We start from the raw sequence: 21,820 nt of genomic DNA on the forward strand, positions 1-21,820 counted from the left end.
GACCTAGAGCGAGTGAATTCACCTCTCCGAGCTCAACTTCCTGTTCTGTAGAGAGAATGAGGACTCTCTGCAGGCAGACGGTGAGGAGTGGAGACTGACATGGGGAGGCAGTGATGAGTTTGCCCCAGGGGACATTTGACAAAGTCTGGAGCATTTTTGCTGTCACATTGTCACCACTCGGGCAAGCATGGGGTGGGGAGGAGGTTGTTAATGGTATCTCATGGGTAGCGGCCAGGAATGCTACCCAGGAAGGTCCCACTACAAAGACTCATCGGGCCCCAAATGTCACCGGTGCCGGGTTGGGGAACTCTGGTGAACAGCACCCACGTTGGGGTATTGTCCTCGGTGGGCGGCAGTGACCAGAATCAGAGTAACTGCCTAACCTCCAGGTAAAGCCAAGGGCAGCACCAGCACTGAGGAAAGTCGCTGTCCCTTCATGAGCACAGACGTCTGACAGTGACAGACTCGCTCTTCGGGAGTCACAGATTGGTTGTGCCTGCCATGGGCCTGGCATGCAGGGAACAGCGGACAGGACAGGGCCCGGCTCAGCTGGAGCCTCCACGTGGTGGAGGAGATGGGCACAGACCTGGGCCAGCATAGCAGGCGATCTCCAGGGGGACACGTGAGAGGAAGGAGACAGACTCGGTGGAGATGTCTGCATGGTGGGGGTCGGAAGCCCCGAGGGGGCACTCAGGAGCATCCGGGGCAGGTGGAGTGGCCAGGGCTCGGAGGGGCCTGCGGTGGCCTGGTGAGAACATAGGGGCCAGCCCTCCCTGGCCTCAGCTGAGTGGACCGTCATGGGTATGTGGCCTGTGGGGACGCTCCCCATGGCCAGGAGCAGCCAATTGTGGCCTCCCCTCAGGGTCTGGAACGGACATGTGGCACAGCGAGGCAGCGAGCTGAGAAGGCAGCAGTGAGCCAGTGTGAGAGCAGGAGCCTGATGGTGTGAACAGCAGCAAGACCACCCTGGCCAGTGTGGCTCAGTGGGTAGAGTGTCAGCCTGTGGACTGAAGGGTCCCGGTTTGATTCCAGTCTAGGGCACATACCTCAGTTGCAGGCTCCATCCTGGCCCTGGTCGGGGCGCATGCAGGAGGCAACCAATCGTTGTGTCTCACATCGATGTTTCTCTCTCTGTCTCTCCCTCTCCCTTCCACTCTCTCTCTCTAAAAAAAAAAAAGGAAAGCCAATGGAAAAATATCCTCTGGTGAGGATTAACAAAGAAAGAAGGAAACAAACAAACAAGCAAACAAAGAAAGGGCAAGACCTTGAGCTATAGAAGCCAGTGTGGTGGCGAAGCTGAACGCTGAAGAGAGGACGGCGTCCGGCACTTGTCAGGAGCGCGCGGCCACCTCCGCTCACAGCGGACTGCTTCCAGCTCACTCAGAGCGCTCACATTCGGGCAGCCGGCTCTGAAGCTGCTGTGGGGGGCAGGGAGGCAAAGGCGAGTCCCTGTCCCCACGGCCAAGGACATTCGCACCCCCACCCAAAGGCAGCCCTGCAGTGTCCAACACTCCCCGCAAAACACCCTGACGCGAAACCCGTGTGTCTGGGCTCCGACTCCAGTGACTCCTCTGCAGTCCCAGGTCAGGAAGCCTCCGGTGTTTTCCTTCTCTTAAAGCCAGGTCAGTGTTTCCCAGGAATGTGTGTGGGCATATGTGTGTACATGTGCATATATGTGTGTGAGTATGTGTGTGTGTATATGTAGATAGGTATGTAATAGATTATATTTTTTCACCAGTTCTCATATAGAAATATACAAATACTAGTGGCCCAGTGCACAGATTCATACACATTGAAAGGAAATTAATTAGAAGAAATATTTTAATATCTCCCTTTCTCTATAATAGAAGTGTCAACCAAATTCATGATTGATAATGACAGAGCAAAACACACGTGTGCGATTGGCGCCAGTGAGAGCTTTATATGTATTGCACATGCGCGAGTCAACATTTATTTTTAAATTGCCAGTGTGCATCATCTGTACTGGCCGGTAGGTTGGACGGTCAGACGGACAGACGGTCGGTCACGTAGCCTTTTATATACACAGAATAGGCTGAACCACGAGACCACTTCATTTCATGTGTTCAATACCGCAGTGTGGGCATTATTTAATTCCCGTTCATTCATTCTGGGCTACGATCTGCAAATCCAATATGGCTCTCAGAGCCACAGAGAGCTCTAAGGACACAATGAAAAGGTGACAAAAACCCTACTTTTCTTCCAGTCACCAAAACGGGCCTTGTGACCTGGCCCTGGGTGCAGCTGTGGCCCTCAGCCACTAAGTGGCGCTGTCTGCAGCTCGGCCTCCATGGCTGGGGTGGAGGGGCAGCCACTGTGCAGAGGGATCAGAGGCTCACTGGCTGACATGGGTCCTTGAGTGGGCCCGCCAGCAAGGGGCCAGGCCCAGAGGAAATAGGACGGCACGGATGCCTGGGCGCGGGTTGCCAGGAACCGTAGAGGAGGAAGGAATGGCCTGACACGGGCGGGCGGTGAAGGGCAGAGAAGTACTCGGACTGTGTGGGTAAACAAAGGCTTTGGTTTCACCGCTGGGAAGTAGGGAGAAAAGAGAACCGTTCGCATTTCAAAACGCTCCGGCCTGTGGGACGAAACGCCTCTCCCTTCCGTGCTGCACGAAGCACAGTCTCCAGCCTGGTCAGGAGGCTGCAGCGGGCTGCCCTCGGGTGGAGGCCCAGGGCTGTTCTCGCCTCCGCTTCCTCCAAGGCTCCCAGGACACAGTGGTTTCCTTGCAGCTCCAGCCCCGGAGGCGGCCGCATGCCTTGGCTCCTGCCCCTCCCTCCGTCTTCAAGCCAGCAGCAGCGGCTCCGGTTTTTGTTGTGTCCATCTGTCCGACACTCTCTGTCTTTGCACCTTTCTCTGACCACAGCTGGGGAAGGTCTCTACTTTAAGGGCTCACGTGAGGGCATTGGGCTCACCTGGACACCAGGGCAATCTCCCATCTCGAGGTGCGTAGCCTTCCTCACACCTGCCAAGTCCCCTTTGCCACGTGAGGGGCATATTCAGGGGGTTGCAGCATTAGGAGGGGAGCGTATTTTGGGGCCATCATTCTGCTAACCACAGAGCCCACAGCTGCCTGGAGTTTTCCACACAAGCCCTCCAACCGCCATTTCCAACCGCGATTTCTCTTCTATTGCACTTTTCACGACTGGCCTCTCCACCCCCTCCCCCTGGCCTTTGGATGTTTTCCAATTTCTAGCTATAAAAATATTGCCTCTGTTTTAAATGCTCCCCAAACACTGTGTACATCTTTCACATTCTGAGTAGACAATGTCCTAAAGCCATCTGCCCATTCAAAATCGCTTGCTGCTCCCACGCTGTTTGGGGAGGGAGGGAGGGCCCGCTGACCTCCATAAATTGAAATCCAGAACCAGAGGTGACGGGACTTCCCAGGGCCAGCTCGAAGGAGGCCCCGAGGGACCACGGACTTGCTCACTTATCTGACCGGGGTAACAGGTGAAGGGTGGCAGAGCCGGTTGGCGTGGCGGCTCGGAGCAGGAATTTGGTCAGAGCATTAACTCCCTTTAAGGCGATTTCAGCTTGATGTGGTTGAAGTCAGAGTCTCTTGACTTGTACTTGAAACCCTGCGGATTATAGCAGTGTGCCGAGGAACACACTCTGGGAACAGTGTGGACCTAAGTGTGTGTGGCTGGGAAAGCGCAGGTTGGATTTTGTTTGTCTGTCTTTCCTCGGACTTACTCCTGCCAACAATTCCCAGGGCAGCCCCCCTTCCCCAAGGCAGCAGTCCTCCTCTGAGAGCCCTGGGAGCGTGTGTGACGGTCTGTCCTGGGCCCTTTACCTGGCTCGGGGCAGCGCAGCCTGGGCTGAGCAAATATGTAAGAGCCGCACACAGCGCTCGCTCGGGCGGGGTTCTGAGGGTTCACTGTCAGCAGGACCCCGGGTCCCCAGGGATCATCAAACAACTTCACAGCCAGTGTGTGGACTGCAATGCGGGCTCTCGGGAGGGAGGGGGAGCCAACAGTCGATGAGAGGACGGCGGCTGATCCGGGTGGCTCCCTAGCTGGGCTGGGGAAGCCTGGGCCCTCGTGTTCCTGGGAAGCCCCACCAGACAGCACCCTAACTAACACTTGTCAAACGTGAACTTCTTTGTATGAGGATCAAAACGTGAAACTGGCAAGTAAATCTATAAATCTCGTTTTCTTCATTTAAAAATGTCATTCAACATGGACTACGTTCTGACACATCAGGCGACATTGTGACTGTCAAAGTGGAGCTGAAAGACGGGGTCTCGGATGGTCTCTATCAGGCCAGAGAGACCGTGGCTCTGAGACTCTTTCTTCACTGGATGCCAAGATGGAGATGTGAGAAAAAGCCCTCCCCACCCCCACCCCCCTGGGGAAATCCGGGTAGGACACCCAGGACAGTCCTTACTCAACTAGATATCTGCCTGTCAGAAGTTCAAGGACATTTTGTGAGCTATGTTTTTAATCAGTGGCTGTATCATTAGCTCTTGCATCAATTCTGCATGTGCAATAAAAACACACCATGCGTGGGCCACCCCAGGGCATGTATTTCAGCTGAGGGACAGTGTGTGATGCAAATTGACAGGTGCAGTAATGGAGGAAATAGAACAAGACATGCAGAATAAAGGGCTCTTTAAGAAAATGACAGGATGATGGATGAGTGAGCATGGCTTTCACGGAAGGATTCTATTTCCCGACCCTGGAGCCTGGGATGAGTCTGTCCACAAAGCTGATGTTCCACGGCCAACGGCCACTGGAGGGTCATAGACATTTTTAACTTCACATGCGCTCCTTCAGTTCCAATACAAGAGCCACTGGCCGGACACGGCCTTTACATTTAGGTTAATTAAAATGAACTTAACTGAGTCGCACTAGCCACACTCTGAGTGCTCAACAGGCACCTGTGGCTTGAGGCTGCGGTCTTGGATGCGGCAGGCATAGGACGTGTCCAGCATCACAGGAAGGACTGTGGGCATGCCCCACCACACCTATCTCTGCAGTCTCTGCACCTTTGACTTCCACACCTGTAAGTGCAGGAGAGAAGTTCTCACGGGTAAATATCACTGCTGCCTTTTATCCTGGCGTGCACGCACACATGCACACAAGACTTGGCCAAAGGTCCCACTGAGCTGCTTTCCATGGGCCACGGACAATGAGTGGACACTTCAGTGGCACGTGAGAGGTTGGTTTAATAACTGAGCACCCCCTCGGCCTCACACCATTATTAACCCATCAGAACCAAGAACGTGGCAAGGTGCTGAGGCTCCTGTTCACTGATTTTGGATGTAAGTTCGAACCCCCTCAGGGAAGGCCCCTTTGGTGGCACTCTATGCGTGGTGCCCTGTTTATGAATTCGGTCCCTAGTTTGGGAGCTCCTATAACGATGGCATCATGGCCAATGACAACAAGCACCTGTTTGATGATGCCAGCTTTTTAGAAGGATAGTTAAGGAGATTATTTAATGAGGCTGAAGTTAGTGCCGTTGAAAGTGCATCACTTAACATAGCATTGCAGCATCTATATATATATAAAAGCGTAATATGCAAATCGACCAGACGGCAGAACGACTGGTCGGCTATGAAACACACTGACCACCAGCAGGCAGACGCTCAACACAGGAGCTGCCCCCAGCCCACAGGCCCTGATCGGGGTCTACTGGAAAACTTCTCGGTCCCTTCCCCCCGCTCCCCACAGCCGGCAGTTTCTGATCACCCAATGGGGAACAGGGAACTGGGGGTGGGCGGCAGCGGACATGGGTGGCGCCAGGGCCCCGATCACCCAGCCAGTCGCCCCACACAAAGAGGGCAACCAGCGGTGGCTGCGATGGCAGGGGGCAGGGCCAGCTGCCGGCAGCTGGGGAAGACGGCCCTGATCATAGGCCAGGCCTAGGGACCCTACCTGTACACAAATTTCATGCGCCGGGCCTCTAGTTATTTAAAAAACCCTTTTAAAAGGATGCTGGGAATTGGGTGTCTAATGATCATTACCTTAATGGTTGTTTATACCTGATTCCGTGCTCAGAGCCTCCGAGTCCTGGCTGCGGCTCCTCCTCCTACAGAACTGAGCTTCCACGCATGTGCAGGACTCCCCCACTCGCAGGTGTGAGTGCTTCCACCCATGTGCAGGAGCCCCCCACCCCCAGGTGTGAGTGCTTCCACGCATGTGCAGGAGCCCCCACCCCCAGGTGTGAGTGCTTCCACGCATGTGCAGGATCCCCCATCCCCAGGTGTGAGTGCTTCCACGCATGTGCAGGACTCCCCCACCCCCAGGTGTGAGTGCTTCCACGCATGTGCAGGATCCCCCACCCCCAGGTGTGAGTGCTTCCACGCATGTGCAGGACTCCCCCACCCCCAGGTGTGAGTGCTTCCACGCATGTGCAGGATCCCCCACCCCCAGGTGTGAGTGCTTCCACGCATATGCAGGATCCCCCACCCCCAGGTGTGAGTGCTTCCACGCATGTGCAGGAGCCCCCCCACCCCCAGGTGTGAGTGCTTCCACGCATGTGCAGGACTCCCCCACCCCCAGGTGTGAGTGCTTCCACCCATGTGCAGGACTCCCCCACCCCCAGGTGTGAGTGCTTCCACGCATGTGCAGGACTCCCCCACCCCCAGGTGTGAGTGCTTCCACGCATGTGCAGGACTCCCCCACCCCCAGGTGTGAGTGCTTCCACGCATGTGCAGGACTCCCCCACCCCCAGGTGTGAGTGCTTCCACGCATGTGCAGGACTCCCCCACCCCCAGGTGTGAGTGCTTCCACGCATGTGCAGGATCCCCCACCCCCAGGTGTGAGTGCTTCCACGCATGTGCAGGATCCCCCACCCCCAGGTGTGAGTGCTTCCACGCATGTGCAGGAGCCCCCCCACCCCCAGGTGTGAGTGCTTCCATGCATGTGCAGAATCCCCCATCCCCAGGTGTGAGTGCTTCCACGCATGTGCAGGACTCCCCCACCCTCAGGTGTGAGTGCTTCCACGCATGTGCAGGAGCCCCCCCACCCCCAGGTGTGAGTGCTTCCACACATGTGCAGGACTCCCCCACCCCCAGGTGTGAGTGCTTCCACGCATGTGCAGGAGCCCCCCCACCCCCAGGTGTGAGTGCTTCCATGCATGTGCAGAATCCCCCATCCCCAGGTGTGAGTGCTTCCACGCATGTGCAGGACTCCCCCACCCTCAGGTGTGAGTGCTTCCACGCATGTGCAGGATCCCTCATCCCCAGGTGTGAGTGCTTCCATGCATGTGCAGGACTCCCCCACCCCCAGGTGTGAGTGCTTCCATGCATGTGCAGGACTCCCCCACCCCCAGGTGTGAGTGCTTCCACGCATGTGCAGGACTCCCCCACCCCCAGGTGTGAGTGCTTCCACGCATGTGCAGGACTCCCCCCCCACCAGGTGTGAGTGCTTCCACGCATGTGCAGGACTCCCCCGCCCCCAGGTGTGAGTGCTTCCACGCATGTGCAGGACTCCCCCGCCCCCAGGTGTGAGTGCTTCCACGCATGTGCAGGACTCCCCCACCCCCAGGTGTGAGTGCTTCCACGCATGTGCAGGAGCCCCCCCTCAGGTGTGAGTGCTTCCACGCATGTGCAGGAGCCCCCCCACCCCCAGGTGTGAGTGCTTCCACGCATGTGCAGGACTCCCCCACCCCCAGGTGTGAATACTTCCACGCATGTGCAGGACTCCCCCACCCCCAGGTGTGAGTGCTTCCACGCATGTGCAGGAGCCCCCCCTCAGGTGTGAGTGCTTCCACGCATGTGCAGGAGCCCCTGTGCAGGCGTGAGCGGCTGCAGTGATGTTCCTTCGTGTGAGCAGGAATTAATTAGCCCTGACCGAGGAGAGGTGGTGCCTGCATACTGATTCAGTTTGACAAACAGTGGCATGTAAGGGTCATTTCCAAGGAAATGAGGTAAACATTGAATTAGTGTGTATTGAATTTCCCCTCAGAATGTGAATCTCGGGAACAGGTAGGACTCATCGCCCTCTGGGGCCTCAGATGCACTTGAACAAGCTGGAGAATGGGTGGATGCGGGGGTGATGCTGGGAGATGGCCGGCACGTAAGGGGAGTGCAGAGGAAGTGCGCTGGGGTTTTCTCCAACAAACCCCGTGGCTGTGTGCACGGCCCTCAGGGAGAAGGGCTGATGCCACCTGAAGAATCCTCTGTTTGGGTTTTGCTCCTGAGGTGGGATCAGTACAGCCTCATGAGCTCCCCCTCAGACCGAGCAGCCCAGCCGCTCCTGGTGTGCTGGGCATCTGGATGACTAAGCACCAGCCCCCTGAGAGTGGGCGCCTACTTCCTTGTTCACGCTGGGCCTCTGTGCTCACCACAGTGCCTAGAACATAGCAAGTGTCCTGTAAATAACTGTCAAATTTCTGGCCAGGACAGATTTAAAGTGTAAACGCCGGTGTTTAGGGCCCTTTTCTTGGCCAGTGGCAGAGATCCAACTAAACCTGAGTTGAGGAAAAAAATGCACAGGCTCATATGTCACTGAGAGGTCCAGGGCCATTGGACTCCAGGCATGGCTGGATCCAGGTGCTCAAGTTACTTTCTCAGGGTTCGCGCCCTCCCCCCCCCCCTTCACTCTCCCTAGCTCCCACACCCCTCCCCCCTCTGGCTTTCTGTTAGGGTGGTTTAAGTCTCAGGCATGTTTTCTCCTGTGGGGTCAAGTACTCCAGGCTTACCAAGTTGGAAAACCAAAAAAAGATAATTTCCTTCCCAGTAATTTCCAGCCAAAGACCTATGATTGTGTCTCATTGGCCTACCTTATGTCTGTGCTATCTCTATATATAAAAGCCAAAGCAACTAGGCGACCAGCTGACTGTCCAACTGGTAGCTATGATGTGCACTGACCACCAGAGGGCAGACGCTCAATGCAGGAGCAGAAACCACAGGCATAGAAACATGGAACAGACTGATGAATCTCAGAGGGAAGTGGGGGGGGGGGAGGAGGGCAGGAAGAGATTAACCAAAGATCTTATATGCCTACTAGAGGCCCGGTGCACAGATTCGTGCACCAATGGGGTCCCTCAGCCTGGCCTGCACCCTCTTGCAATCCGGGACCCCTTGGGGGATGTCGGAGAGCCATTTTTGGCCTGATCCCCACAGGCCAGGCCAAAGGACCCCCACAGGTGCACGAGTCTGCACCAGGCCTCTAGTGAGCTAATAACTGGCCAGAGGGTGGCTCTGCAGACTCTCTGTCCTGGGTCTGGGGTCAGTCTTTCGTGAGCACATGGACTCAGGATAGGATAAGCTGCCTCCTGAAGGGAAACCACGGGACGCAGGTACAAGTCACCTTCCTCTGTGGGAAGGTCACCTGTCCCTCCAGGAAAGCCATGGACAATGGTGAAATAACAGCCTAAAGGCCTGGTTTGGTAAACGTTTTGCCACCTGGTAGTGTTGTGATTTTGGTTAAACATTTTCCTTTCAAAGCAGCTAATTCATTCGCTTGCCCCCTCACTGGGCTTTCATGAGAGCTGGTAGGGACATACCGTCCATGACAGGGTTTGTCACCGCAGACCGCAGCTCAGCAAAGCACGCTGTGTCCTCAGCTTATCCCATAAACACACACTGTTTTAATACGAATTTAGGAAAAACAAGGAGTGGTTTTCTAGCTAAGTGCGCTCCATGCAGCATTTGGGATATACTAATACTAAAAAAATTGTTGCAATGGGACATGCCTATGCTCACACTCACCTCTCTGGCATTTAAATGGAACTAGATGTCTTACTTCCTATCTGGCAGCCTCCAGTGATACCTCTATAAGAGCAACACCTTCCTCTCTCCACTCGAGCCTTTGTCTCCTCCTTCCCCAGGAGTCGGAAGGTGGTGGTCGAGACACCTGAAGCCGTCTGGGGGCCCACAGAGCAGTCACTCTGAGAGGAGCAGAGAGTGCCTTCCCAGGAGTCAGACCAGAGGATGAGTCATTTTCCAAACGGAAGGTCGAGAGGCTGTGAATTACATGTCTTCAGTCATGAAGGGAATAGAGAGAGGGAGAAGGGTTTGTTTCCAAAACCCCAATTCCCAAATTAAGGAGGTATTTTTGAGCAATGGAAAGAAAATCGTCTTAGACTAAATGAAGGCATGTGGTTTCATGCATTCGGAACGAGGCACGTGGAAGTCATTTCTTGAAGGCCCAAGATACACAGACGTGCATCAAGAATTTCAGTCCCCCAGTGTGTGTGAGCATTCACCCAGTGAGCCCTGTGTGCCCCCGCGGCTGGCCTGGGGATGTAGGAACTCACTGCCCAGCAGGGGAGACCGTAAGCCACCGTGAGTAAGGCATCTAAGGTCTGAGATGCAAAGGAAGTGCTCATTCTGCCTTCCCAGCCAACATCGCCATCACCACTCAGGCAAGCAGCAGCGGATGCTCCAATCACAGAGGCCATAGTCACTGGGTGCACGATGTTGGCGAAGAGGATCTCCACACTGTCTCAGTCTGCTGTCGTAAGTTACAGTCAGACCTCGGTTCTTGAACTTACTTTGTTCCGGAAGGCTGTTTGAGAAGCGATTTGTTCGAAAACGGAGTCATTGTTCCCCTTTAGAAACAATGTAAATAGAATTATTCTGTCCCAGATCCCTAAATGATTCCCTGTTTTTAACCTTTCTTATATACAGTACATGTCTAATATACTATTTAATCTATAAATACACACTTCTTTTCTTAAATTTATCAAACCAGCCCCTTCTAGCCTTAAAGAAGTGACTTAGCGCTCAGTACAGGGGTGTCTTTCAGGTCAGCACGCTGCATCTCTGCTGGTTCATATGTCACCACCTCCGGTTATCCAAATGCACAGCTGTTTTCAGGCCTCTTCACGGCCTGTGCTCATTGTGTCTTTCACACCCTTAGCAGCATCAGCACCATTGATGGCCTCTTCATGTTTTGAAATTGTGCTAATAGTGGATTTCATCAGCGACAAAAGGATTCGCTCCTTTGTTGCCTGAGAGATGCTTTTTGTTATGCGGAGGTATCGGCACGAAAGGGTCGTCGGGTGGAAAACCGAAGTTTGGTTCAACAACAGAGATACTTTTTCTGATTGCTCGAGATGGGAGACATTGGAGAAACGAGGTTTGACTGCACTTATTAGTTACTCTGGCAAAGGATAACTTAATAAGGAAAAGGCTGGTAGACTCCCCCTTAAGCAAATGCTCCAACCCACCAAAGGGACATGGGAAAAAGCCACTTCATGGCCTGCAGCTGGGATGCACCAGGAAGAGAATTTTCCAAAAACGATTCTCCTGAATGAGGTCATGAGGAAATATCAGACAGATGTACCTGAGGGGGAGCGTGCAAAATAAGCACCTGCATCAGGAGGCAGTCAACGCCAGGCAAGACCCAAGTTAGAGGCAAGTCGGGGGTGGTCCAGATGGAAAAGGGGATTTTTGCAACTTGTGGCGGTTTGTGATCCTTAATTAATCCTGGATTTCTTACTGGATTAAAAAATAAAGTGGCTGTAAAAGGTGACTGGGACAATTGGAGACATTTGAATACAAACAGCATTTTAGATAATAAAATTACGTCCATGTTGTGTTTCTTGTGTGTTCTACTGGTATGATCGTTATGTAGAAGAATGACGTTGTTTTGGGAATTGCATGTTGAAACATTCAGTGTGAGGAGTCCTGATGGCTGTGTGAGTCACATGGCTCAATAAAGCAGTACATCCTCTAAGTGTGGGGCCGTGTCTGTGTGTCTGTGTGTCTGTGTGTAGGCGCGCTCACCGTACTAGTCTTGCAAAACCAGGGGCAGATGTGTACACTGTGAAAGGTTGCAGGTGCATTTCTGAGTCTATCCATGTATCTACAAACGCAGCCCACGGATGGCCATCACCATTCTGACAGGCAGAACAGGTCCTGTGGAAAGAAGAGCTCACACTCAGGAAGACACATGCCCAAGGACCCTTCGCATCAATAACAAAACCATCCAGAAACAAGCTGACTGGCCATCCATCAATGATTAAAAAGGAGGACATTTATAATGTTGAATTTTGCACAGCTATTAAGAAGAATGCCTTCTAAGCAGAATGGTGGGCTAGATATGACAAACACCACCACTGAAACCAACTAAAAGTTCTGGGAAAAACCTTTAAAATGCATGATGTGCCAGCAAGAAAGCCAATTATCCTTGTAGGCCAGCGACTGATTATTCCTGGGAGCCAGAGAGGTGATGAGAGCCTGGAGCTGGTCCTGCCCGGAGGGCATCCACAGCCAAGTACATTTTAGATCTCTGGGCTGCGGGGCTAGAAAGCAAAACTCCGATCTGTCCAAGGTGCTAAGTCGGTCAGGAGTTTCTCCCACTTGAATTTGGGGCTGCAAAGGGCTGCACCCCGTAGAGGGGAAGTGGCATGGCCACTGGAACCTCAAGGCAGATCTGAGATGGAAAATCTACTCTGACACTGATAATGCATCCTCTGGTTCTGTGCTGCTGGAGAAGCCAGACTCATACAATGTCTTCCCATTAAACCTTTCTTCGGCTTAGTCCCCTCTGGATAAGGTCACAGTCCTCACCTGTCACAGGAGGGGCTTACAGGGGCTCATGCAGCTCACCTCTTGCTGGGACACAACCCTCTACTCTGCCTCCCAGCCTGCCTAGTACTTACCCAACGTCCTTTCAAATGCCACTTTCTCATCTTCCTTCTTGAAAGACATGTCCCTGCTCCCCAACACGCTGTCTTCAGGATTCACCTCAGGCATAAGCCTCCTGGCCGCGCCCTTCCTCACTTCCCCAGGCTACACTATGTACGTTCCCTAAACCCTGTAACTTATGACATTACCCCAGTTTTACTTCGGTGAAGACGTGTGATGATAATGTTTTTGGAGCCAGGCAGACCAAGGCTTGGCTCTTAGCTCTGCCCCTTCTAACTGGGAGTCTGGTGGCCACTGCAGCCCGAGGGAACTGGGAAAACGTTATTAAATTTGGAAAACAGGAACTCAAGGTGCTCAGAGTTCAGCCCATCGACCCAGAGGAAGGGGTGAGCTTTCCCAGAGTCCCACATTGGGTATCAGGCTTCTCGGTTACTTGTTGCTATTTGTCTGATTCACACTAAAAACCCAACTCGCATGGGTTTTTAAACAGTAAAGGTAGGGCACCGGCTCCTGCCACTGCGAAGTGTGGACAAGGGCTGGTTTATGTCCTCATCCAACCATCAGGGACACATGTCTGTCTGCCCCACTGCGGTGACAATTAAGCTCTACCTTCGGGTTGAAGTGGGGGCTGTCGGATCTCCCCAGTGTGTGATTGTAGTTCCCTTGTTAGCCAGCAGGTACTCTGGGGGCTACAGGCTGCACCCGCACATCCCCACCCCATCAGCCTTTCAGTGAAGGCTTTGGGAGCTTTACGCTAACTTCCCCACCCACTTGGGGCATCGCTGTGGGCCTGTGGTTTTCCCTGAATGGACTAGCTGATTCCTGTGATGGCCACTTTCCTGGTGATGGTTACATCGTCCCGGTGTGCCCACTGGGAGCCGCTTGGGTAGCATCTCAGCCTTTTGATGCTATTTGTGAACGTTTAGAAAGGCCCAGCTCCTCAGCAGCAGCTCCTGCTCAGGAGCCTCCTTTCTCTGCAGGACACGGAGCTCTGGTGCCTCAGTCGGAGGCCAGCCTCAGAGCAAACCCTGCGTGCGTCTGAGGCCCCGTGATCCTGAAGGCTCCTTTGCTGGCAGACACGGGAAGGAGTTTGTGTGTTACAACATGAGTTCACAGATTAATGACTGCACTCGAGGTCGGCGAAGCACATCTTATTCCAGTGTCGGAAAGGGATTGTGTTTGCATTTAGTATGTTGGCCTAAATGTTTCCCTGTACCTGCAACCATGACCCCTCCACATGCCACAGACCACCAGGCTGTTGTTGCTTTGTTGACCTTGGCTACTCCATTCTTGACCCCGAGCTCACTCTTCCTTTCTTTGGAAGCCACTCTGTGCCAGGCATGGAGTTGTCCTGGGAGGGGCTAGGGCTAGGCTAGGGTTAAGGTTAGGGTTAGGGCTAGGGCTAGGGCTAGGGCTAGGCTAGGGTTAAGGTTAGGGTTAGGGCTAGGGCTAGGGCTAGGGCTAGGCTAGGGTTAAGGTTAGGGTTAGGGCTAGGGCTAGGGCTAGGGCTAGGGCTAGGGCTAGGGTTAGTGTTAGGGTTAGGTTTAGGGTTAGGGCTAGGATTATGGGTAGGGCTAGATTTAAGTTTCGGGTTAGGGTTAGGGCTAGTGTTAGGGGTAGGGTTAGGGTTAGGGTTAGGGTTATGTTAGGGCTAGGGCTAGGGTTAAGGTTAGGGCTCAGGTTAGGTTTAGGGCTAGTGTAGGGGTAGGTTTAAGGTTAGGGTTTGGTTAAAGGTTAGGGCGACGGTTAGGATTAGGGTAGTGTTAGGGCTAGGGCTAGGGTTAGGGTTAGTGCTAGGGTTAGGGTTAGGGTTAGGATTAGGGCTATGCTTAGAGTTAGGGTTACGGTTAGGGTTAGTGTTAGGGCTAGGGTTAGGGTTAGGTTTAGGGCTAGGGTTAGTGTTAGGGTTAGGGCTAAGTTAGGGCTTGGGCTATGTTTAGGGCTAGATTTAGGACTATGGCTAGGGCTAGGCTTAGGTTTAGGTTAGGGTTAGTGTTAGAGTAAGGTTAGTGTTGGGGTTAGGACTAGAGTTCCGGTTTGGGTTAGGGTTAGGGTTAGGGCCTGGGCTAGGTCTAGGTCCAGGCTTAAGTTTAGGGTTAGGGTTTGGGTTTAGGGTTAGGTTTAGGGTGAGTGTTTGGGTAGGGCTATGGTTAGGGTTAGGGTTTGGGCTAGTGTTAGGTTTAGGGTTAGGGTTCAGTTTACGGTTAGCGTTAGGGCTAGTTTTAAGGGTAGGGCTAGATTTAGTTTTTGGGTTAGGGTTAGGTCTAGAGTTAGGCTTATGCTTTGTGCTAGGTCCAGGGTTGGGGTTAGGGTTAAGGTTAGGATTAAAGTTAGGGTTAGTGTTAGGCATAGATTTAGAGTTAGGGGTAGGGGTAGGATTATTGTTAGGGCTAGTGTTAAGGTTAGTATTGGGGTTTGGTTTAGGGTTAGGGCTAGGGCTAGGTCTAGGTTTAGTGCTAGGGTTAAGGTTAGGGCTAGAATTATGGGTAGTTCTAGATTTAGGTTTCAGGTTAGGGTTAGGGGTATTGATAGGGTTCGGGCTTGGTAGGGTTTGGATTAGGTCTAAGATTGAGATTAGGGTTAGGGCTAGGTCTACGGTTGTTGTTAATTTTCAGGTTAGGCTTAAAGTTAGGGTTAGTGTTAGGGTTAGGGCTAGGGTTAGAGTTAGGGGTAGGGCTAAGGTTAGTGTTAAGGCTAGTGTTAAGGTCAGGATTAGGGTTTTGTTTAGTGTTAGTGCTCAAGCTAGGTCTAGGGCTAGGTTTAGTGTTAGGGTTTGGGTTAGGGCTAGGGTTATGGGTAGGGCTAGATTTAGGTTTCGGGTTAGGGTTAGGGGTATTGTTTGGGTTAGGGCTAGGGTTAGGGTTATTGTCAGGGCTTGGGCTAGGATTAGGGCTAGGGTTAGGGCTAGGGTTAGGGTTAGGCTAGGGCTAGGGTTATGGCTAGGGTGAGGGCTAGTTTTAGGGTTAGGTTTAGGGCTAGTTTTAGGCTAGGGTTTGGTTTAGGGTTCGGGTTAGGGTTAGGGTTAGGGCTGGAGCTTGGGTTAGTGTTAGGGCTAAGTTTAGGATTAGGATTAGTGTTAGGGCTTGGGTTAGGGTTAGGACTAGGGCTAGGTTTAGGGGTAGGGTTAAAGTTATGGTTAGATGTCGGGCTAGGGTTAGTGCTAGATTTAGGGGTATGTCTAAGGCTAGGTTTAGGCTTAGGGTTAGGGTTAAAGTTAGGGCTATGACTCGGTTTAGTGCTAGTGCTAGGGATAGGGTTAGGGCTAGGATTAAGGGTTAGTTATAGGGCTAAGGGTAAGTTTAGGTTAGGCTTAGGTTAGTGTTAGGGTTAGCGTTATGGTTATGGTTAGGGTTAGGGCTATGGCTAGGGCTAGTTCTAGGCTTAAGGTTATGGTTAGGGTTTGGTTTAGGGTTAGGATTGGGACTATTGATAGGGGCAAGGCTAGGTCTAGGTTTAGGCTTTGGCCTGGTGTTAGGGTTAGGGTTAGAGTTCAGTTTAGGGTTAGGGTTAGGGTTAGGGCTAGTTTTAAGGGTATGGCTAGATTTAGTTTTCAGGTTAGCGTTAGGTCTAGGGTTAGGCCTATCGTTAGGACTAGGTCTAGGGTTGGTGTTAGGGTTAAAGTTAGGGTTAGGGTTAGGGGTAGAGCTAGGGTTATTGTTAGGGTTAGGGTTATTGTTAGGGTTAGGGCTAGGGTTAAGTTTAGGGTTAGGGTTAGCATTAGGGCTTTGGTTAGGGTTTTGGCTAGGTTTAGGGTTAGGGTTTGGGCTAGTGTTAGCGTTAGGGGAGGGTTCGTTGTAGGGTTAGGATTAGGGCTAGTCTTAATGGTAGGGCTAGATTTAGGTTTTGGGTTAGGGTTAGGTCTAGGGTTAGGCTTATGGTTAGGGCTAGGTCTAGGGTTGGTGTTAGTGTTAGGGTTAGGCTTAAAGTTAGGGTTAGTATTAGGGTTAGGGCTAGGGTTAGAGTTAGGGGGAGGGCTAAGGTTAGTTTTAGGGATAGTGTTAAGGTTAGAATTAGGGTTAGGTTTAGGGTTAGGGCTAGGGCTAGGGCTAGGATTATGGGTAGGGCTAGATTTAGGTTTCCGGTTAGGGTTAGTGTTAGGTTTAAGGTTAGGGCTAGGCCAAGCCTAGGGTTAGAGTTAAGGCTAGGGTTATGGATAGGGCCAGGGTTAGGGGTAGTTTTAGGGTTAAGGTTAGTGTTTGGGCTAGGGCTTGGGCTAGGGTTCAGTATAGGATTATGGTTTGGGTTAAATTTAGTGCTAAGGCTAGGTTAGGGTTAGGGTTAGGGTTAGGGTTAGGGTTAGGTGTAGTGTTAGGGTTAGCATTAATGGTAGGGCTAGGGTTCGGGTTAGGTGTAGGGCTCGGATTAGGGTTTGGGTTAACATTAGTGTTAGGGTTAGGTTAGTGTTAAGTTTAGGTTTAATGTTAGGTTTAGAACAAGACAGACCCAGGTGCTGGACTTGGTGGAGCGTGTGTCCTAGAGGAGGACACATGGAGGGTTTCCGGGGAGCTGTGGACTGACTTTCTGAGTGTGTCATGTACCTTCCGTGAGCTGGGCATGGTGTCAGTAAGGGGGAGTTTTCCTTGCTGTCTTGGCTCATCACCTTCCTGCTCTGCTCTGGTTCCTCCCCCCGATCCAGGTGCTGCTTTCTGAACCCTGTCCCATCTCGGCTGCGGGAGATGGCTCTGCGGCTCATCGGTGTCCTTAAGGGTTGAGGGGGCTCTAAGGCAGGGCTGTAGGATGTGGCGTTGGGAGTCACAGGCACTCTGAGCACTGACCCTGCTTTCCCATCAGTTACCTGCTCCGGTGCCCCGCTCCACCCACTCCCATCCCCGGCCTGGCCCCAGGCCTCCTGTTTCTCTTAATACAGTGTCCTGGTTTCCCATGGACCCTTCCCCACAAGGATGCTTAGAAGTCACCAGTTCAAGATGGAAGCCAGGAGCCGTAGGACTGGCGGGGAATTAGGGCGCTGCATCCCCAGGTGATTCCAGGACAAGGCTTCCTCTGGACACCCAGGTGAGGGGGAAATGTGCTCCCCGCCATGACCTCTGCCCCACAGGACACTCCCGTGGCCAGCGACTCACGTCCTAGGGTCCCCCAGGTGCTCTCCCAACATCTGAGACCGGTTGTTTCTCCTAACACATAGTCTTGTCCTGGACGCTTGTAAATTTTTTAAGTGTTTTCTTGAGATATTTAATTTTAAAATAGCTTAATTTAAAAACAAAATTTTCTTACAGTGTGTATCAGGACTTAATAAGGCAGAAAGCAGCTCCCCTAAACCTGAAGAACTCGACCCCCCAAAACGAAGAGATCCAAGCAGCATGGAACCTGGTTAGGAGGGAAGAAGTCACGTGGCCACAGACCCGTCAATACACAGCGGGCAGGGAGGGAGAGCCCGGGCAGGACGCCGGGCGTTTGTCAGAAACGGTTCCCCTTCAAGCAACTCGGTTCTGGAGGCTTCGCTCAGAAAATGAGTCAGAAATAAAGCAGCTGCTTTGGATGGGGCGTCTTTGCCTCCAGAGAGGAACAGCCTGCAGAAGGCAGGGTGGGGGGCGTTGTTGTGGCGGGCCCAGCGCCCCGGGCCCCTGCCCGGCTCCAGGGGAGGACCAGGACCGCCCGTCCTGCTGGTGCAACCCCTGGCCCAGGAGAATGAGTTTTCCTACAGGTTTTCAGTCCATGTTTGAATGTTGAAAGCTTTTCCGCGGATTCCCTTGGTGGTATGGGGCGGCCCTCTCAGCAGGGGACCCAAGCAGCGGGAACTGCCGGCTTCTCCTTCACCATTTGGTGGGAGCTGAGTCCCCGAGTTCAGTGTGCTGACCGACCGCTTTGACACCTCATCCCAGAAGGGTCTGTACGCTGGCCGGGAGGTGAGCGCAGAGCCACGGTGTAATTGCGGGGAATCAGCTGATCTTTCCCGAGTCCTACTGTGTGCTGGGCACTTTGCTGGTCTCTATCTTGTTTTGTTTTGTTTTTCCATTGATTCTCAGAGAGAGTGGAAGGCAGCAAGGGAGAGAGAGAGACAGAGAGAGAGACAGAGAGAAAGATAGAGAGAGACAGAGAGAGAGACAGAGAGAGAGGGGAACATTAATGTGAGAGACATACATCTATTGGTAGTTGTCTTCCACATGTGCCCCGAGTGGGGCTGGGGATTAAACCTGCAACCCAGGTGTATGCCCTTGACTGGGAGTCAAACCCACAGTCCTTTGGTCCACAGGCTGACGCTCTAACCACTGAGTACTGGCCAGGGCCTTAGTCTCATTTTATCTTCAGCCTCAGGAGGCAGCTCTGCATAGTTCAGGTGAGGAGCTCCGGCTGAGAAGATGACCAAACTCGTCTCAATTCATAGCAAGTCCGTGGCAGAGCTGAGGGATGGAGCGAGTGGGCCTCACTCCCGCCCCACGCGCCGGCTGCCGGACACCTGCCCTGCCCGCCTGGAGCGGGTGCTCGCTCCCTCGGCAGCGCCTCCATGCCCCTGCTCCCTTGATGCCAGTTCCTGCTCAGTGCTCCGCGGTTCTGCCCAGACGTCCCTGCAGTGCAGGTCCGGGCCAGGCCTTCGGTTCGGAGAGCTGAATCCCCTTTCTCTCAGGCCTGTGACTCGCCTCAACACGGCCTGTGGTCTGTGCTGCAGACTGGCCTGCTTCCCGGGCACACGCTCTCTAGGATGTTTTTCCATGTCACCAAGAACAGGGTGGGAAGGTGGGCGAGCTGTGTCCAGGCCAGACCCTCACCCTGTGCGTCTGACCAGCTCCGAAGCTGGTGTCTGCAGTGTCGCACACGATGCCATCCACCGCTCTTACTGGGTAAATGACGTTTCCTTAGAGGGCGCCTTTCCAATGTCCGCACTGATTACGTGCAGGTGCGGGTCAGGCCCTGGGCCAGTAATCTACTCAGAATCGATCTCCTTTGTGCCCACCTCATGTTCCTGTTATGAGGATTGCCCCGAGCAGAGAGAAGCTAAACAGTGAATTTCACATGCCAGCAAGTAACGCCCGTATGTCTTAGCATGCGCGGCAGAACGACGCCTGTCTGTCCGCAGTCTCTGCTTGGCGCCCTGGGTCCATCACCCGCGTGGCAGTTGCCTGCATTTCCAAAGCTGCAGAGAGGATGAAAGTGTTGGAAGCCAGCTCCGTCCTGTCTCCGGGGCTCTGCAGGCTCTCACCGCGATCTGAGGTTAATGGGCTCACGGGACCCAGTGGACCCGTTGGTTCTTTCTTGTGACCAGGGAGGAAGCATAGCTGACATCCGTCTGGGAGTGTGAGCGCCTCCAGGTTTAAAGGGGAGCAGATACCCCTCCCCACAACTTGAACACGAAGCTAATTTTCCAGAACGGGTGGTCCTAGGCTGGAAGGACTCTGGGGTGCCAGTCCTGGGAAAGGCTGGCCTGTCTGGGATGCCTTCCAAGGAGTTAATTACCAGAAGGTCACCATGGAAACGCATTCTAACCGGGGAGCGGAACCCGTGTTGGCTGGTTACCCAGACCGCAACTCTTGGGAAGGCAGACTCACGTTCTGTCTGTTCAGTCAGAGGCGTGGGGTTACTTTAGAGGGGCTGCCTGCGGGGCCGTGCTCCACTGTGAGAGAAGCAAGCCACAGCACCGGGCAGGACGGCCCTGTCTCTGCTGCCTCCTCTTCCCTCTTCATCACCCCCGTCCCCCACCGGACGCTGTGCCCGCGTCCTCTCTCATTCAGACAGATATTTACTGGCCAGGCTCCGTGCTGGGAGCCAGGGACACAGGCGGGTAAGAGAGTTGAAGTTGCTGCCAAAGTGCCTCCCCGAGCAGCGAGGACAGCGAAGGTCCCAGGAAGTAGCGGAGCACCTGAGCTGGCCATAGGTGAGGGCTCCAGGAAGAACCAAAACCAGGGGAGGCCCCGGAGGACGCGAGGGAGGGCATCTCCGTGTGTGCATGTGTGTGCACATGTCGGGTGCGTGCCTGTGAGCATGCGTGCTGGGAGTGTTTGAGTGGTGTGTGTCTGTGTGTGAATTCCCTTTTAAAATCTGTGTAATTGAGAAGTATGTTATGTAATTTCCAAATATCTGGAGATTTTCTGGATATATTTCTGTCATTGATTTTTAGTTTAGTTCCATCTTTGAGAATACGATTTGTGTGATTTCTCTTCTTCTTAATGTATTAAGGTTTTTATGGCCTAGAGTGTGATCTTTCCTGGTGAATATCACAGTCTCGTGTAGGAGAAAGTGCGTGTTTTGCTGTTGGTGGTGGAGCGTTCTCTCAATGTCAATGAGGGCACATGGTTGTTTATGTTACCCATGTCCTAATTGACTGCTGTCTACTGGCTAGAGGCAGACACTTGTTGTGTCAGTTGCTGAGAGAGGCGTGTGACGTCTCAGCTATGATGACAGATTTTCATGCCTCCTTCCTGACCGGCCTGTTTTAGGCTTCAAGTGCCTGGAAGCTGTGGTGTCAGTCGCAAACACAGCACATTGTTTCTTCGCGGAGAATGGACTCCTTTATCCTCATGTGTGTGTTACCCCTCTCTCTCCAATAATATTCCTCATTCTACATGCTGCCTCAGGTAAGACTCACATAGCTACTCCAGCTTTCTGTCACTGTTCGCATGGTATATCACGTGCCACCTTTTACTTTAAATGTATCTGTCTTTATATTTAAAATGATTTCTTTTAGACAGCATATCGTTGATCTCACACTTAAAAATCCTACCTGACAATCTCTGTCTTTTAACTGTTGCATTTAGACCATTTACATTTAAAACGATTACTGATATACTTGAATGGAAATTTACCATTTAGTTAGCTGTTTTCTATGTCTTTGCATTGTTTTATTTCCCTCTGTCTTCACTGACTTTAACGGACCATGTTACGATTCCATCTTATTTCTTCTATTGAGTATGTATACCTCTTATTTTTTAGTGTTTTCCTCATTTTTACAATATAGACTTAAAGCGATATGATAGCACTTCATACGCAGAGCAAGGGGCTTATGGCTGCACGTTCCTAATCCCTCCGCCCACTCCCCGTGTCGTCGTTGTCCAGGATTTCACTTTTGCGTTTGCCGCACATACACTCCATGAGCGTTTGCAAGAGGATGTGACCCCGACCCATGTCCGTCCTGCCCATGCGCCCACACTCGCAGGCTTGCCGAGCTGCCTTTACCAATTAGTTTGCAGTTTAAGTTGTGTTTTCTCGCCAGTGTGTGTGCGGCCAGGCAGCAGCTGCCGGTGTGAGAAATGCCCGGCTCTCCTCTCCCTGCAAGCATCTGGCTCTCCCCGGGATTTGAGTTTT

This window comes from Cnephaeus nilssonii (genome assembly GCF_951640355.1).
Source record: "Cnephaeus nilssonii genome assembly, chromosome: 11".
In the NCBI taxonomy this organism is placed as follows: domain Eukaryota; kingdom Metazoa; phylum Chordata; class Mammalia; order Chiroptera; family Vespertilionidae; genus Cnephaeus; species Cnephaeus nilssonii.